The 15128-nt window shown below is 28.8% G+C and overlaps 1 protein-coding gene across 1 annotated transcript in view; it reads right to left on the bottom strand.

Moving 5' to 3' along the window:
* HMR-1_2 (Hmr-1p) overlaps positions 1-15128 on the bottom strand; it is a 129193-nt gene that overhangs the window by 86417 nt on the left and 27648 nt on the right. The window contains exon 2 of the mRNA XM_051215553.1: positions 1641-1744. The gene's annotated coding sequence lies outside the window, so the exon portion shown is untranslated. The remainder of the gene's footprint in view (positions 1-1640; positions 1745-15128) is intronic.

Raw genomic sequence — 15128 nt, 5'->3', positions numbered from 1 at the left:
ACGAATGAGTAACAAGATGAAATAAAGTTTTATTTTAGTTCTTATAGAGATTAACGAATGTATTTTATAGAATGTTTAAAAGTAGAACATATGCACGATACTTTGATTTTGTTATGTAACAATTTTAGAAGTAATAAATGATATTCGAGAAGTAAATTGATTTTATGTATTTAGAAGATAAAATTCTAATTCTTACTTTTTAGTTTCACATAATTACATTTAGTATTATGTAGTGTATTTGACCACGCATATACAGCCGCTGTTAGAGAAGTTCAATTCACTGCCTTTCGTGGCGGGGGGTGTTGTTTTTTTATAAAATTTAGAGGACAAAAAGCGAATGTTCGGCGCTTTAACTGGGTTGGTAAATACAGAAGATCCACATAGGGGAGTTGGAAAACCCTGATTCCAAACCATTGGTGAACATGGGCTTCAGTATTCTGAGTGAACAAATGACGTATGAACCTAATGTTGGTCACCGGTTACAGTAGGGCTGCATCGCCTTACGTTGCTTCACTACTTTGTGAATCAGACCTTTAAGGCAGAGGCTCTGAATGTGGTCTCCTAAGAAAACCGTCTGCTTCGGTTTGGATACCCGGTCAGTATCACAGCCCACACACAAATCAAGTTGTTTGTGTGTCGCATTTGTATTCAGTGCTCCTTTGTACCAATATTTTTGCGCTCAAATTAAAAAATGTGTGTTTGACTGTGGTATTTCATACAGTGTTTGTTTCATGTAGTATCGAAAGCGTTATCAAGGAAAACTATAAATACTTGGTCATATTAACTTTATACTAGTTATTCTTGAAGAATAGATTCATCAACGTCGTAAATTTTATCAGAATCTGCATTTATGTGAAAAATGTTTTAAATTTTTTATTAGTTCCACTCAAAAATTTCCTATAATACTACATAATACTTGATTTCACTGTTATAAATGATTAGTAATACTCAGTTGAAGAGAAAAACGGAAATCATGAAAAATATATCCTAAATTTTATTTTACTATAGGAATTCATTTTACATCGTTTTGTGTATTTATTTTGCCTTTATGTTGTTGTTGTTGATGAGGCTATGACGTAATATTTATTACCCCTTGAAGGTTAAATTCACAGTTGCTGTATATAATTCCATGATTAAATTCGAGAAAAAAAGATTCACAGTAACTTTCACATGGTTATATTATTTATCGGTGTTTATCATTACTTGATCTGTAATTTCCTGAAGTGAGGTCGTTTCGGAATAAAGTTAGAGAACTATATTATTCACTTTTATTTAATTTATATGAGTAACTTAATAATTTAGTGATACTATATCTCTTGAAATTTTTTAGAAACCACACGTTAAAGAACTATTTCATGTTATTCAACAGTTTTTCAGATAATTACACAAAAACATAATTAGAAATGTTTGTTTTAACTTGTTTATTTTATAGCATTCCAGGAATTTTTTCCAATTCGATGATGATTTGAGTTTGTAATAAAGATTAATGAATGAATAGAATACATTAGGGCGAAAAACTTTTATACTCATAATGTAACAATGAGATGTAATTTTCTTCTCTTTTTATTTCCTCTCGTAAATTTTATTCCTTAATATAAATCTTTTGTTCAAGAAATATGTTTCAATGAACATGAACTTACTTTATCACGAGTTGGAATTGAATTCATCTTTTCTTTTTGTTTGTTTAAATATGATTTTTGATTTATGTATTTTATCCAAGTTAATAAATAATTGACAACCAAATCTAAAAAGAAAAAAAACAAAATTAAAATAAATAAATTAGTAACTTCCATTTTTTTGGAAAAAAAAATTAAAAATTCACATTAAATTTTCATTTATCCTGACAGTAAAATCTGAGACAATTCGAAACCCCTTCCCCCCAAAAAAATAAAAAAACAAAACAAAAAGAACATTTACACTTTGATATCATGATAAAAAGTACTATTCTGATCAAATGATCTTGAATAACAACTACTAAGAATATAGAAATTTATATTTACATTGACTTAGAAAATGATCAATATGATGAATGGTATATCATAACCATTAACTGATTTGTAGACATAAATTCATTAGATGGAAATGAGTTTGTTTTGTCATTTATCATTAAGTTTTTTTGTTTTGAAAAAAAAAAGGAAATATAGTCACTATGTGAATAAATGATATAATTAATCATTCACAGTCGAATAATTCTAAAAATATTGTACTATTTAATTTTGGAAGGGAAGCCAAAAAGAAAAAAGAAAGAGGAAAAAGGAAATATTATTATAAATCTATTGAAATAATATACAAAAATGTTGAATCAATATTGATTTATGTGCATGAATTTCAGTAGTTTCATTGTCAGTAATATCTAAAGATTAATGTGAAAAAAGTTTGTGTAAATCATTTGTACTAATTTCTTGCTGTTAATTTGTTATGCATCAAAAATAGGATTATAAAAAATAGTAAATAAATGATTAGATTATTCAGCGAATTTCAATTTTATACTTTTGTTAAATTTTCAATAATCAATTGCAGTCCTAAATAACAATGGGAAGATACAAGCAAACAATACTAAATGAATTTAAACTTCACCCCATTACAAAAACAAACGGCTATCACGACTCAGTAGGTAAGTGGATAATACGATGGCGTTTAAGGCGAACGGCATTGGGTTCGAGTCCTGAAGTGAATATCAACACTGAAATGCAGGTGCATCCAGTTGACAAGTCCCAAATAGGAATAAACGCGCATCCTGGATTCCACTGCTAGCCACTATCCATCTTTGCTCATAATACTTATGAATTAAGCCAATTTCGAGGTATGCACATATGCCACAATGAGACTGATTAATTGCGGTCCTAAATAACAATCGGAAGATACAAGTGAATTTTCAGTAATTTATTTTATTAATCTATACCAAATACTAACTTGACAATAAATTAATTTCCAACAACCTACATAATTAATTAGTAATAATGTATTTATTAGTGGCTAACTTTAAGATAGATTATTGGATTTCTTACGAGAAGTTAGGGCTTATGTAATTTATTTGTGTTTGAAAGTGACGTAGTCAGTACTGGTGAAACTAGATGATGAATTAAAATCGTCTTGAATTATTCCAAATACTAAACAGAGACCAGTGGATACTTGATTAGTAATTTATAAGTAGTGTAGTTGCTGTTAATCTTAGTAGTCATAAGTTTGACTTCTTTAGGTGGGGGTTGTAGGTTAAAACAATTAATTAGTCTCAAACTGAGACAGTTATTTCACAGATAACGTCAATCCCTGCCGAATATATTTACGCTCACAGTAAATATTTAAATAAGTGATCTTTCATAAAATCTATGAATAGATACTGACTAGTGAATATAATATGATACATCTTGAATCAATATCGTGTAAGTGAATGATATGGCTTCACAGTATTTTTGAATGTTTTAGGGGCCGATGAATTTTAAATAAGACTGAAGAATACAATAAAGCTATCAACAAAAGAACATTCCTCAGAACATATACATTTATATTAATTTGAGCATTTTTCCTACAAAACAAACCAGCGAAAACATTGACTTTATTTAGTATCCAATTACCAAATAATTGTAAGTGACAAGTAGTGATTTAATAGAAAATTGCATTATATAATACCGCCTAAAACAATTTCACCAAGTTTAAACAGAAAATAAGCATAAGAATATAAAGCAGTCAGTAAGCTTTTGTATGTCTATTCTTTACCCATAATAGTTCTTGGAATAAACTCAGGTATCACTTAACGGCTCGATGATGATTTCGTCCAATTAATTTCTCCCATAGTGATTTCTGTCATAGCTATGTCTCATCAAACTAACCGATAACATATTCAGTATTTTGGAATGATAATTAAGATTCGAAACTCTGATGGATGCTTCTGGTGGTATAGTATACTTATTCTGATGTTGTTTCAGACAGGTAAAGAAATCTTCTTAATCAAATGATTCAATTCAAAGGACTCAATACATCAATATATACATGTAGTAAACAGACTTAGTTAAGATGGTGATTCAGTTAGTAAAATATTAGTTTTCATTGTTTTAAGTTATCGTTACTTTTATTGGTCTATAATAGAAACAAACATTTTCAAATATGTCAATGAATGAAATATACAACTTTATTATTCATTTTAAACAATTAGGAACAAATTATTGATCAATAAGTTTTTAATTAATCATTTGAAACTAACATTCATTTAAATATTATATTCCTTATTTAATTCTTTCATTAATTATATTAATCATTTATTAGCGGTTTTATTAATATTAGTTTATGGATTAATTATTCATTATTGTAAATTTGTTCATTATTCAATTTAAATTTTCTAATATTATAAATATTAAATCAACATCTTTCAATTTAATATAGTTAAGTTAACTTATAGAAAACAATATCCTCCAAGTGAAGATAGAAGGGAGAAGTTTTAGTATCATACTTTTGTATAATCAGAATAACAAATAGGTATTGAGAACAATTTCAATTCGTTATAAAGTCATATGGTTTAGTTGGTAAATAGAATATGCAATTTTTATGAAAAGGATTAGTACAATTTGTTTATATATATATATATTCCTATAATTTATATATTGTACTGGTATAATTAACAATGGGTGTAACTAATTCATCCATGGTCAATATTACTCATAAAGGTATGAAGACATTTCTTTCGCTGATATAATACTTCATTTCTTCTTAAGTTTACACTCTAAACAGTGTTTTAATTATTCTTCTACATATCCACAGAATACACATATAAATTCTATTATTTCAAAATAGACCATTTCTTGAATATAACCAGAAATTGTTATTTCATGAAATTGGAAAATACTATTCACATTATGGTTTACATAAACAATAATAACTGAAATAATTAGTTTCAGTTTATCATTGTATTAGTTGATCTGTTTATTAGGATTAAACATATAAGCATCATTATTCAATGTTATTGATTTATTATTATATCATGTATGTTAACATGAATCTCTTGAAATATAATCGATAAGTTTCCTTAGAAACATGTTTTAAAATCAATTATCATATTTATATGATATAAAATACTGAAATATTAAACTAATCATTGCGTGTTTAATCATGTAAAATAAATATGGGAATTCATTTGTTGTTCTAACAGATCCCATATACTATCCTTTAAATTAAGCTATAACTGTGGATATTTTGTTTGTTTCTTTTAAATTCATATTTAAGTAAATTTGATATTCAATTTACTAATGAAACATTCTGGGATATAAATGATCAAATTGTGTTTTGTATTGAAATGAAATTGTCATGAAAAATATCTGTCAAAATGTGTAATTTATTTGATATACAGAAAAGAAAAAAAAATTGGTTTCAGTCCAAAGAAAAAAGAAAGTGATTATTGACTTATGTAATTTAAGGTAGTATAACATAGAAGAGAATAAAAGTTATATCTATTTTAATGAATTTACTTCTACACTTTTATAGATAATTATAATTAAAAGGATAGATGATTTCTTAACATGTTTTACGCATATTAATCTTCATTAATTACGAGGATTAATTAAGTTTGGAAGAAATCAACACCTTTTGTCAATGAGATGTTGTACTAAGTTGGATTTTATGGTAGATATTTCGTTTAGATTTGTAGTGTTAGTCCTACAAAAATCATATATATATATATATATATATATATATATATATTCATGAATGTATGCATACATTATGTAGTATGGGTATTCATGAACTATAAGCATTGTCAATCAAATTTGTTCCTAATTACTTAGTGAAAAATATGTTACCTGAAAATGCTATTCAGATTACATCAAATTTCCTTGTGTTTTTTTCACATATTCTATCATTTGTTGAATATTAATAAAACTAACGGTAAATGTGATTTTAAATTGGTATTTTTGTTTAGGTATTTCTGTCTGTCAAAATTGTTTAGTAAAGATTTTATACATGTATCAATTGTGATTAGATGGTGGTTGGAGGTAGTCGACAGGAAACCCTGAACCCGGGTTTCGTGCTACTTGGCACTCGTCAGCAAGGTGTACCTGTAATCTTGAGGGAACTGGTACTCCCTGACGGATTTTATCCCGTGCCATCCAGCTTCACAGTCAGAGACGTTACCACTAAGCTATCCGGGCCGCGACCGACCTCCTGTAGGACTGAGACTACCTCTAACCACCATCTAATCTTAATATATAGTGCACGCAGTGTCGAGTCATCTAGACTGGTGGCCACATTGCAACATGGTCGATAGCATTCGATCTGCACTAAATGAGGAATTGACACACATGACATTGATCATCACCCAGCGATCAATCAGTTGTGAGGTATCAATTGTATTTTAATTAAACGTACTTCATTCTTATTACTAATAATAACAATGAAATATAACAGTTATGTGAAAATTACGATTATATCTCAGATAATAAGTAGTATAGCATTTACTTCTTATAGTGCTGAATTAGTAATCATTATTTATTTTAAGTGAGATAACTCCGAAATTAACTCTTCAATATGTTTTCAGTTATTTCTGAAAGCAAACAATTTCTATTTTTGAATATTTTTCTTTATATTTCAGTGGATTCTCTTCTATATGCAAGGATCGAATTTGGTAAATATTAAATATGTGAGATCTTGTTCATTACTCTTATAAACTGTTCTATATATATATATATATATATATATATATATATATATATATATAGGCTAAAAGTACGAAGTTTTACCTCGAATATCTAAGATATATAGCATTAGGAATGTTTACAATAAAAATTCAAAATGAAGAAATATATAAAGGTTAACTACGGGTAGATAGTTTTAAATACTCTTCATATAACGGAATATACATCCAACTAATTAATAGTTAGTAATTCTTCATTTACTAATATTTCTTTATTATTGGTAAAAATTGATTCAATAGTTGTCTAACTGGAGTCACTTTGTAATACAAATCTTTAAGTTAAGCAATTTTCGTTATACACAACGATAATTATACTTCAAATTTTATTATAGGAAAACTGAATAATTCTAAAATTAATGAACAAGTTCAGTAATTGTTTTTCTAAAGTCTTATACTATAATGGTACTTTTCATGAATCCTAAATTTCAAGGATATAATATTTATTGAGGAGTAAATACCTACTCTGCCAAGTTTCACAAAACCCTTTTATTGAGAATATTCTACGTAATTCATAACAAACCTGGAATGTGTATTTAAGCGATGGTTTATTTAAAAAAAAACCAATCCCGTATATATACAACATTAAAATAAGTTTTGTTTTTTAACTATTCACTAATTTGATCGTATGTGAAGATTATATTTGAAATAATCTCAGTGATTGAAAGTTAAAATAATTCCAACGTTTCGTCCAGCTAACTTGTCTGGACTTCTTCAGGGTAATAATCAAAATCAAAATCATCAAAGAAATATATAGCGTTTTTAATAATCAAAACTATACTGTGTTACACCAATCATATTTGGAAGTTGATTTTGTAAAATAGGATAACATTCAATAATTTATTGAGCAATACGAAAAAAATAGGATACAGGTTTATCTAGGTATAATTCCGCTTGGAGCCCCTCTGGGTCTACTGCCGGTCCCAAGCCCAGATAAAGGAGGAGAGTTTGGCATGGGGTTAGCGACTCCATCCTGTGGAAAATTAACTCGCCAGAAAAACGCTAACCATAAAAAAATTATTCAAAATTATTCAAATTATCTAGGTGTATAACAAAAATTCTAATTTATACTATAAATAGAGAGTTGTATTGATTATCGTTTGTTAAGTACACCAGTCAATCCTAGTGTATTATATATATATATATATATATATATATATATATATATATCGTGAATCAGTTCATTCTTGTATATTGTTTTTTGGAACATACATATAGCTAGTTAGTTTGAAGAATCTTAGAATAGACATATAAATAACAAATAAAAAAAATAATGTTTCAAAACTCTACACATTGATATAATTACGGATATATGTTTGACTGGCGACAATTCAAGTAAAGATGTACTAGTATACTATAGAATTTAATCAAGATACATCTACAATTAATCAGAGATTAATCTTTATACCTTGTTAGTTTATATTGTACGTGACATTTTTCCTTCATTTATTATAATTTATATTAATGATAGTTTATATTAATACGGAAGGCAAATAATGATTTTAGTTGATTATTGTTTAACAAATCTTCATTAAACGGAAATTATAATATTTCTTAATCTATTTATGAAATTGTATCATTACATAGAATTATATTGAAATAAAATGAAGTCTTAATCTATATATTGCATTAGAAAAATGAATGTAACCTATGTATTGAAATATAAATGGTTAAGTTTGATCAAGTTATCCTTATAAGAGATTTCTATCAGGTACAGAAACAATAAGGAATATGAAATAATATTCAGGGGATTCATCTAATGTTTTTCTATAACTTCTTGACTAGTTAGGTTTACTGTATTTGTGAAGGGACAATATTTTTTGTTTTATCAATATTACTAACCATTAATTGGTTTCTTTGATGACAATATAAGTTAAGAAGTATCGTCAGATTTACATAACTCCTCCTGGAGCTCCTTTGGAGCTACTGAGGGTCTCAAGCCCGGAGGAGGGTTGGGCATGCGGTTAGCGACCTCATACTGTGAAAAACTAACTCGCTAAAAATACGCCAACCAGAAAAGTAAGTAATCAGATTTACATAATCTTATACATTTAAGGTAAGTGAAAATTAATAGGCATGATACTAAGAATGTATACTTAAATAAATGTGCGGTTCTGCACTGTTTTAGATTGATATGTTATCGTTTTGCCCAATTTAACTTTTGAAAAACAAAATCGTCAACCTTAGGTGATCCTCTTATTATTGATGGTTTGTTATAATCTATAATTACTTTAATAATTCAATTAAAGATGAATGAGAAACAGATTATTTGCTACAAAATATTGAGAGACATTTTCTCTTCATTTTTATATTTTCATTTACATTAAATTTTGTTAGAAGGGGTTTTGTGGAGATTTTTTTTAGAAATTTCAATAGTTGAAATCACGAGTCGATTGAAGCTAGACCACCATGGAAAACGTGGAATCACTGGACGGCCGTTTCGTCATAGTATGGGACTCCTTAGCAATGTTCATCCACGATATCGACTCGCGAGATTCGAATCCAGGTCCTATCAGTCTCGCGCGCGAACCCTTAACATCTAGACCACTGGGCCAGCATCCAACGGTGTTAATGTCTAACTTCAACTAATCCACGAAATTGAGCAACACATCTGTCATTATCTTCAGTGAGTTACTATCTCACAACAGACCCGGTTGAACTCCATCAGGAGTCCCATACTAGGATGGAACGGCCGCCTAGTGCTTCCAGGTCTAGCTTTAATTGACTTATGAAGTCAACTATAAAAATATGCAAGCATTTGTTATCGCAATAAATGAATTCTTATGATGTTTTATTCTATTTTTTCATATTGTATAAAAGTAAACTTGTTTACAGACATAATTGTCACATGGCTTATTAAGTTCATTTTTAATTTTTATTTATTTATACATTAATATTAACAGTTAAAAATTCTAGATGTCAATCATTATTTGTTTTATTACTTAGTTGGTTCCATTATGTTATTTATGATGGTATTGTTACATATATATCTACATCACTTATGCATAAGTAACAAACTTCCTATTCTTAAGTATGTAAACTATTTGACAAAAGATGTTCAGTACTCTATTTCGATATTAATGACTTCTGTCAACGTAATGAAATTGGATTGAGACAATGTGACTAATAGTAAAAACTGTTGCTATATATATATATACTGTGATGTAGTTATATATGTTCCTGAAAACGTTACAACCATTACATTGGTGAAGTAATTAATTAATTAAATTTATTCAGTCTTTCTGTACATATATATAGTTTGTGCCTTCTTTCAATATGTAATAAAGTATTAGTCAATGAGATACAAATGAAATGATTTACAGTTGTTGTTGATTCAGTCTATAATTAATGATCTAATCAATGGATCATACAGAAAATAATTGTTAAAGAATTTTCTCATTTAATTTTGTACATCAAGTTATTTTCGAAAACTAGATGATTGTACTAGTAATAATTTAGGAACTAATCAAAGTTAGATACAATCGTACAAAGTTTGTCGTGTTCTACTTAGATATTGAATTATTTTATAAATGTCAGAGGTAAATGTGAGAATGAAACAATACTCATTTAGTTACTTGTTTTCACTTGTTAACGAAAAGTTTTGTTATCAGTGAGCAAAAATTTACATTGAAGTACCTTTAAATGTATTTTGTTCTCCTAATATTGAGATATTTTGAGTTGGTCCTGAGTTCGGGGTGCGGGATTGTGGATGCGCACTGCTGAGGAGTCCCATACTAGGACGAAACGGTCGTCCAGTGCTTCCAAGATTTCCTTGGTGGTCTAGCTTCAATTGACTCATGATTTCAACCTGTGAAATATTTTGAGTTGTTAATGTCGAAACGAACTAATATAGCGTTACTTAGATTATTTTATTGGATTTATTCTATTCTGTTTTTAAATGAAATAAACGGCCATCGTATATTTACATTTAAGTAACCAATAACCCTGTCAATATATTCTGTATATTCCGATAGACGACTATGATATCTTATTGAACTAGTTACATATACTTTAAAGAAAAGTGACACTCTGAATTTGTTCATATCCAGATAAGAGTTTCAAAAATTATCATTTAGGTAAATTATAGTGAAATAAAATAAACAAAGGACAGTGAAAAAAGTCATGGAACATGTCATCATAGACAAGAATTTCAACAAAGTGATCTATATTTAATGAACTTTGCATCAAGGTATAGTGAAAGCTCACTTTCAAACTCTTTTATAAAACTACATTCTGGTATCTCGTTACACACATAGAAGGAGAAAGATTTCTTTTCCTTTAAATATTTATTTGATTTCAATCTTTCAACTAACTGATATCCCGGAATTTAGAGAAGCTTATACACTTCTTTCAGGTGTACTGAGGCTTTTTAGATTTAAACCACTCAAAACGACAGAAAATTTAATTATTATCCTGTAGACTTAATATCATCTAGTTTGTTATTATTTACACTTTGTGATCTAGTATTATATCTATGATAAATTCAACTTATTTTCCTTTAACATTTCTTCGTGGAAGTTAGGTCTTAAAGATTTCCTTTTGGTATATACACAGTAATTTATTTAGAAAGATAAAATTTTGCGACGATTCTAGTTGAAGTTATAAGTTGAAAAGTCTTCACCCTAATTAATCTTTTTAGATTCTATTTCAACATAAATTGTAACATTATAATCAACGGTAGGGAAAAAGTTTATCCTGTAAGCAATTAGGATTACAGTAAAATTATCAGTATAAGGTTGTAGGGATTGTAGAGTTTCACTGGAATCATAAATCGATCAACGTTAGACCACCACTGAAAACTTGGAAGCACTGGACGGTTGTTTTGCTATAATATGGGACTTCTCAGTAGTACGAATTCACGACCCGGCACACGCGATATCGGGGATTGTTTCAAGTAAGACATTAACACTGCTGGTCTATAGGTTGAGCATTTGTGCTCGAGACCGAAGATCTTGAGTTCGGTTTCAGAGTGCGGCGTCGTGGATGGCCACTAGAGTAAGAAGTCCCATATTACGACGAAATGGCCATCCAGACCTCTCAGGTTTTTAACCGCGGTCTAACGTTGGTCAGTCCATGGCTTTAGTGATGTAATAAAATTGACCAGAAATGATAAAAAACGCTCAACCAGTAAAATAAAAAGTTTATAATTATTTATAAAATCACAACTGTCTAGGTTGTTCACTATTGAAATACCGAATCAACTACATATTGAATAACCCGCACATTGTTAGAAATAAGGTTCTCAAACCTTTTTTCACATAATTTTTGTCTTCCTCGAGGTATTTTTTCCATTATATAATTTATTATTATGATTCTTTTCAGTATTTTACGGAACTTTTGAGCATACATTACATTGTAATAAGTGTAACGTTGATAATGGTTAGTGCAATTTGTAATGAAACATTTGACACTATTGTAAAGATTATGGTGTATAGACTATTGAAATTCTATAAACATCTGATCATTTCGAATATATAAATTAGAAAAAAAATCCTTCCATAATTACTCTGTGACTAAACAAAAGGACTAGAACATTTAAATTTGTTAACATAGATCAAACTAATAAGGTCATATAATACTGTATCCAGTACTCATATTATTTAATAAAAGTTTTTTTAAACAAACCAATCAAAAACTTTATGGTTAAAGGTACATATTCGTACACTTTGTAGTTTAAATGTATACTGAACAAGACAGAGTGAAATGTATCACATCTTGTTACTGAATAGTCCTTTATGTACTAAGCAATCGTGATGACTTCATATATATATATATACCTGGGTTCTCAAACATCGGATAACAAGTTAGATCTACACTTTACCTATTACAATTTTAACATTCGGGTACTATCACCAGCCTGCAAAATGTATAAATTAGAGTTGAGTGCATAAATCAGTACTTGAAATGTGTATCTTGTTGATTATTCCTTTAACTGATGGTTTAGAAAGTCAAATCATGTTTTTTTAGTAAACAAACTGTTCTAGTCCAATCATAGAAGGGATTATAGGTTGATTGTAATCAGAATAAATATTTATCGGTACTTATATTTTTTTGACAAAGGTAGTATTGCTTTCAAAGTACTTCAGTATATTATAAATCAATTTTGTACAACTAACGAAGACGCTTATAGGTGATGGAGAAGATTTGTAGCTCAAGTGGATGATTTTGATGGAATTTTGTTCTCTGAGCTACATAGTTTGGTCGTGGAGCTTTCATCGTTCTAGCGAAGGACATCATCAGCGGAAACTTTGGTCCGAAAACCAAATCAATGAGAGATACATTCAAAATAACTAAGTAAACAATTTCAGGTTAAAGGTCAAAAAGAACCAATCAACATCGAGATCTACAAGACAAGCTGTGAGCCATATGTGGAGAAATTCGAACAGTTCCCTTCTACCTGAAGCTTGTGCTGATGATAACGTCCAGAGTAATGATGAAAGCTCCACGACTGACCCATCCAGCTCAGCGAACAAAAATCCATCGATAACGCTTATATGAAATTAAGTGAAAAGTTACATAAAATTTCACTTTACAAAAGTTTCATTGTGAAATACGGTAATACATGATTAGCAGATGAACTAGAAAGATGACTTTAAAAAAGTCTCGGTTTTTGTGTTAATCCAATTGCTTTTAACGTTCTGACAGTGGTTAGTATATTTACTCAAATTTACCTGTCAGCTAAAAGCAATTTCACTATGTAAATTTAGTATATTTTTTCAGAGAATATCAGTTAACTTAATAATATGATATTGGAACTAAGTAGTAAAGAGTTTTATGGATATGGAATTTCTATGACAATCTGATGTTAACTGAGATAAAACTAAATATTGGGAAGTACTTAGGAACTGTTTAGTTACAATTAAGGAATTCCCAGGAAAGTAAAGACATATCCCTACACAAAATAGAACAGAATAATAGCTGTAGGCTAGAAATTAGGAATCTAATAATTTATATTTCTTGCTTTAGTCATTTTGTGATATAGTGGAACTTAATCTAATGTCATTAGTTATTCACTGTCTTATAATTAAACAATATACCACCAGTCTTTGTGTTAAGATTTGAAGGATAATTTTTTGCTCATTATTTATGCTTATTGATCAATGAATGTTAATCAATATTATGATTAGATAATCTTTAGTGACGATCGTATTCTGTAAGCCATTGTCATAGCCATTTAGAAAACGAGTGAAATTTATTGCAGGATCTCGTATAAAAAACACACTAAATAACATGTATGCAATGTACAAAGATAAGTTTAAGTGTTGGTTAATATTTATGGTACCGAAATTCAGTTATATTATATTAAAGGTCCATTTACGATGGTGTTTTCTTTGCATAACAGAAATATCATTAAGGATGCATAATATAAGTAAATATGTAAATAAAATAAACAAATAACAGTACTTATCTAATGTGAAGATGGATTTACAACATTCTTATTTTATCATTTACTAAACTAATTAATTGTATATCAGATTTTAGACAGAGATCAGATTACGTAAGTAAAGTTCGTAACACTCAATTAAATTGATTAGTTTAATGTAAATCTTCCCGATTACTGCTTATACTTTTACTACTTTTACCACTACGGGATATGAATTGACAATTGTATCTCTGTACTAAATGTGGTATGGCAACTCGAACTGATGTACGTACGTAAGAAGTTCTACGTTGTTGACTGACTGACTGACTGACTGAAATCACAAGAAACATACATAACTCGTTTACACTACAGATAATACTCTGAGATTTAAAAAAAATTAAAACTTTACCTTCTTTCTTATTAACTGTTATACATTTTGGCTGTGTTCACAAATTTAGTTCAGTGAATATTTTAACATTAATTGTTAGTTTGTTACCATATTATTTATGAATCTTTAAGAAATCACTTGTAGTTGACTGTAACAGTTAAAAATATCGCTGCAATTACGAAGTTTCGTATGAAAATTAGTGTTATTCCACTGCATGATAAAAAATGGGGCGTATACAAAAGTCACATTTAACTTTAGAGAAACAATCAAAATAAAACTATCAGTATGACTCATTAGTTTTGAATTCTTGATTGTAGTAATAAAATCATTTTCTAAGTCATAGTAGCTCTCTGAAATTCGCGTTACTAAACATACGAATCCACGTAGTCAGTTTGAATAGCTTTCTCTGACTCTCATTCTATATTTTCGACAAGATGAAGGCTTCTTAATTCGAAGTGAGTTGCAACTAGATGAATTATAGCTATTGATGTCTATTTTGAGGGACGTTACATTTGTATAACAGTTTATTGCTAGTATATATGCTTAATAAGAAATAATTGACAAATTCATTTTTTGTACTTCACGTTTAAACAAAACCAAAACGGTTAGTAACAATGATTTTCAGTTCAGATGGTTTGCATGTAAGTAGAAACCCCTAAGTAAATGAATTAAATTGAATGATAAACATAAATAATATAGTA

Source organism: Schistosoma haematobium, chromosome 1 (assembly GCF_000699445.3).
Source record: "Schistosoma haematobium chromosome 1, whole genome shotgun sequence".
Classification (NCBI taxonomy): Eukaryota; Metazoa; Platyhelminthes; class Trematoda; order Strigeidida; family Schistosomatidae; genus Schistosoma; species Schistosoma haematobium.
Note: the sequence above shows the minus strand (reverse complement) of the source record. Positions and strands in the feature narration are given on the sequence as shown.